We start from the raw sequence: 5,341 nt of genomic DNA, 5'->3' as shown, positions 1-5,341 counted from the left end.
CGGGGAGAGGCTGCAGTTCCTCCCCAATTCGGCCCGCATCGAGCAGATGCGCGTCCGCGGCAGGGAGAGAGAGGGGTGGAAGGAGGGGAGGTGAGGTATGGGAGAGGATCAGTGCTGAACTGGTGATGGTGGGGTGCAGGGATGGCGCGGGGAGAGAGGTGGGGCAGGGATGTTTTGCCTTGCTGCTACTGCGGATTGCTAGCTTGCTACTGTGAGAGAGAATTGATGCAGATCGACACAACAATGGCTATCTGTTGCTACAGCCTTGCTGATTGTTGGCTGCTTGCTTTGTGTGTTGGGGCGATGTGGTGCTGGAGAAGAGATTGTGGGATTTGTGTACTGCTGCTGTTGAGCTCTTGTGTGAGACTAGTTTGCTGAGAGAATTTGTAGATAGCTCTCAAAATGAACTTATACAAAGTCAAATTGCCACTTCCGTTGGACTTGCTCGTCCGCCAGGCTAGACTTTATCCTATTGAAAAATATTTTTGTTATTTTCGTTATTCTGCACCAGCTAGTTTTAACTGAATCCTCATGTTTGGGTCAACTTTTTGTCTGCCAGATTTTGATATTTGTGATGGAATGACAGTGCTGGTTGGGGAGGAGAATTGAAGGAGCAATTTTTCTGGGGGCTGATACCTATTCTTGTATGCAACCTGCGAGCAGTTCCTGCGGATTTGGTAGGTATCAAGAAAGAAACTGTTGGAGAATCTGTCATGTGCATCTTTGATGATTAGGGGCTGAAGCAGGATTCTGTCTGCTCTCTGGAATATTGATGCCAACTGTGGTGAGTTTCAGGCTATTCTGATTGAGCCAACAAGGTACCCAATCTGGGATTTTCAGCTGGGGCAGCAATTTTGATTGGCGTGTTCGTCAGTTCTGGTGGCAGATGGGTTGCAAGTATTCCAAAGTGGAGGATGAGGAGGCCGTCAGGAGATGTAGGGATAGGAAGAAGCTCATGAAGCAACTTGGCTGTCGCCGTGTCGACCTTGCGGCTGCACACATTACCTACCTGCAGGCACTCCGCAACACTGGAGCCACCCTCCGCCAGTTTGTGGAGGTGGAGTCTGCATTATCACAACAGACCTCTGTAGGCATCCCGGTTGCAGCTTCTTCGCCGCCACCGCCACCACCACCACCACCACCTCTACCTCCGGCATACTCGGTGACATCCTCAATGCCACCACACTCGGTAACATCCTCAATGCCGTCCTCACCACTCCACCCACCACTTATACCGTTTAGTCCAATTAGGATAAGAAAGAGGGAGAAGAGAGATGGTGAGCTTGATGAGGATGATTCTACGGATGACGACAGTGACAGCTGCTCGACGCCTCTACCCCCACCCCCACCACCCGGTATGGAGTGGGAGCACATAGACCCAATCGCTATGCGTCCTTTGAATTTCCCATCTCTGTTGGCTGATCGGAATGATAAAGAAGTGGCCTCACAAGTTACCATGGATGACGATTGGGTGGAATCAAGCACAGAATTTGATGGCGATGATGAAAGCGTCTCTGACAATGATGATGGCGTTGTTAGGCGTGTGGAATTGCATCAAGCAAAGAGTAGGGTTCTGGGCGATGAGAACTCATCAATGGTGGGCTGGATGACAAAGGACTCGGACTCTTCGGTTGTGGACTTGAGGAGTGACAAGTCACTGGTAGGAATTGCTAAGGAGATCGATGAGTACTTCTTGAAAGCAGCGGCAAGTGGGAGCGACGTTGTCATCCTTTTGGACTCTGCTAGCGGGCGGCTAGATACCTCAGAGTTAGAGGTAAAGAGAGGTAATAAATCAAGTTTTTTCTCATCCATATATTATCCTTGATTTTTTTGGGGAAATCCTTTATTTTTGTTTATACGACATTTGTGAACTTAGACTCTAGCATCTTATTATGTATATGTACTATATGAACCTTCCCGTCAATGTATTGTTTCGTTTTCCAAAATTTTATGTATCAAGTATACACCAACACAATGGAAATCAACAGGTATTGGCAGTATTAAACCTTTTAAGATCAACTACATCCCAGTAGTTATGAATTACAGTAAGTTAAAAAAGAAAATGAGTGAAATATATACTTCTCAACAAACAAGCACTTCCTGAAGAATAACACTGTTGTTTTAGGTGCAGGAAAAAAATCCAAGTCTGCCAAGGTTTTCTCCACACTTTCTTGGAGCTGGTCATTCAAGTCTGCGCAAGCTAACAGAGAATCCTCAAGTGATGCTGGTGGATACGGTTATCATGGCAAAACACTAGACAAGCTTTATGACGAGGAGCAAAAACTCTACAAATTAGTTAAGGTGCACTATGGGAGTCTTAGGATCATTTTGATTTGTTCTATGTCTCACTGAAATAACACAATGCACTCAAGGTGTAAGATCAGAGCTTATATCTTGTATGGTAGATTTTGAGGAATCGTAAAATATTTAGGAAGATGTTTCTTTGAGTAGTAAAAAAGTTTGATAGTTCTATCAAAGGAGACACTGATGCATGATCAATACGTGTTAGTCCGTGTGCATCACCTGATGCAAAGGCCAGGGGGGTCCTTCTTTTCGAGAAAAAAAAAAGTCTCTTTACAAAAACTCAACACATTGTTGATTATTATTACCCTGTCTTGCAGGATGAAGAATTTGCAAGGCTCCAATACAGAAAGTACACTTCATTGCTACAGAGGCTTGAATCAGGGGAGCATGATAGATTGCATGCAGAGAAAGTTCGGGATAATATCGAGGAGCTGCAAACTCGGATTATGTCTTTAGAGGAAGCTGTAAGTTTGGCATGTTTGACCATATCAAGGCTCAGAGATGAGGAGTTATACCCTCAGGTTATTGAATTATCTGCAGGGTGAGCTCCAAACTTTTGTGATATAGAATATCTAGTCTAGTAGTTCAAAGCTGCCATAATTAGTCACATGATCTCTGTTTTGAGTTCCTGATATATGATAATTCATTTCTGGAAGTTCTGTTTATCCCACACCACATCCTTGTTACTCATATAATGATATAGCTGATAATAATTTCATGTGGAGTACCCAAGTATAGCTTTCAATGCACAATTTATTCATTTCTGGAAGTTCTGTTTATCCCACTATTTTCATTGCACAATTTATTATTCCAACTTAGTGCTATGGCTACAATTTGCCTCCTTTTCGGGAAAAGAAGTGTGATGGCTACAATGCTGTCCTGTTAATTCTGCATTCCTCCCTTCTGGTACTGCTATTTCTGTCAGTTTTATCTTCTGACGCTCTCTTTTTTTCCTTGATTATGTTGACTTAGGCTGGTGCATATGTGGAGAAACATGTACGAGTGCCATCAGGTTCAGAACCATATTGCCCAGCAGGCCAGTCTCCTTGGCAACCGACCTGGGAGTGAGCCGACAACTGACTCCCATTGTTACGCGGCAACTCAGTTGGAAGTTGAAGTCTCTGCATGGCACAGTTCCTTCTGCAATCTAATCACCTTGCAGCGTGAGTATGTAACCATCCTTAACCAATGGATTAGTCTCACTGACTGCCTGCCTGATGATGATGGCTTCATGAGAAGTTCGTCTGGAATCCGTAGCCTCTGTGGGGAACTTCAGCACGCTCTCGAGAGGTTACGTGAGAAGGTAGAGTAAAACCAACGCTTTCTGTTCTTTCAGAGTTTTGTTTGTTGCTGTGTGAAACCAAGCTTGCAGGTACTTTTGGTTCAACATTAATCATATACTTTTGAATAATGAACCATCCATTATTAGTTTATGGATTGTAGAATCATTATCCCCGTTTTTCATAAGCTGAATTTTGTCAAAGATAACCATTTGGCCTTTCTTCCCATATTTTTTAATGTTCTCTTTCTTTGTATAACAGCCAGCCGCAGAAGCAATCAAGACTTTTCTGTCAGTCATACACTCTATAGTTCTACAACAGGCTGAGGAGCGTCAGCTAAAGAAAAATCAGACAACATCGAGAGCAAGTTCCATAGCCAGTTAGAGAAACACAGTGAGAACGGAATGCAAACCTCGGGCCAGGCTTCACAGGCCAGGACCTACTCAGTACCGAAGGACGAACCCAAGCTGGACGCGTTCAGAAAGCGGGTAGAGGAGGAGAAGGCCAGGTACCTGAACTCCTTGCGGACCAGTCGAGCCATGACACTGAACAATCTTCAGACGAGCCTCCCAAAGGTGTTCCAGGCTCTGACGGGGTTCTCGGGAGTCTGCGTGCAGGCGTTCGAAGGTATCAGCCGATGCAGCGAAGTTGTTGCTAGCCACTCAGGGGCGGCTTCGCCTGCCGTCTCCTCCTGTGATGAGCACCCACTGTAAGTAGGCAAAGTATAGACCGGTTCCATCGTGAATACGCTTCTCCTGCAAAAAAAAACCTTATTGAAATTTGATACAGCCATTTCAATAGATCGTCTCAGCTTGAGAAGAGGTTAGTGATAGAAATGAAATAGTATGAAGGATCAGAACTAGTTCTCTTTTTTTTTTATCATGTAGCATGGAAAGGATTCATGTACGATTGAATGCTTGAATTTTAGTCTCACCATGTGATTCTCTTCACCTCGGTATACTTCCATTACTACCACAAGGGCCCAACGACGTTAATTACTTTTCTCCTATAAAAGAAGGTGTTCACATTTTAGCATGAGAAGAACTAATTTTGTGCTTTGCTGGATGAGAAATTTGATTTTTTATGTTTGAATTCTTGTTCTTTTTATAAAGGGAATATCATACTCAGATTCAACCCCTCTGATTCGAAATGATCTGCGTTGTCAGACATTTAGTTCTGACCATACATCAGTATCTGGATTCGTCACGTGCTAGCACATGAAATGGGCACTTGGTACATGTACTTTCATAGCATATATAATCTCTTACGCCGAAGTCGTTCCTTGTGTACTGTGTCAGCTCAAAACTGACATTTTGAACGCAGAGTGATATGTTCCTAAGAGCTTATGAATCCTAGATGAGTGTTGAAATCTCCATTATCTCCATAGTATGATGCGCCATATCCAGTGTACGACAGTTCGTTTTAGCACCTGTCATGACTCTTTCAAGAATATAGACACAACAGTGCATTATCAATCCTGGAGATGATAACTTCTTTCGTAAATTTAGGCATATGATTGAAAGAAAATGAAGGCATGTTAATTGCATTTATTCTGTGTTACATCCATTTTCGGTATAGTACAATACTAGTGAATTTACCGGACGCATTTCTCTCTCTGACGGCACATACAATGGTATCTCATGATAGAATTATTGCGGGGGTCTTGCCAGTTTTTTTTTTTTTTTGCAGGTAAAAGAGGATATATTACGCATCAGGGATTACAGAGAGGTCGTCAGCAAGAACCTGTGATAAGCATC

At 43.5% G+C, this 5,341-nt stretch overlaps 1 pseudogene; it reads left to right on the top strand.

Annotated features, from left to right (window-relative positions):
* Positions 1-573: 573 nt before the first annotated feature.
* LOC124661733 lies at positions 574-4,553 on the top strand (annotated as a pseudogene).
* The last annotated feature ends 788 nt before the right edge of the window (positions 4,554-5,341 follow it).

This window comes from Lolium rigidum, chromosome 6 (assembly GCF_022539505.1).
Source record: "Lolium rigidum isolate FL_2022 chromosome 6, APGP_CSIRO_Lrig_0.1, whole genome shotgun sequence".
Classification (NCBI taxonomy): domain Eukaryota; kingdom Viridiplantae; phylum Streptophyta; class Magnoliopsida; order Poales; family Poaceae; genus Lolium; species Lolium rigidum.
The sequence above is the reverse complement of the archived record's forward strand: the minus strand, read 5'-3'. Positions and strand labels throughout refer to the sequence as shown.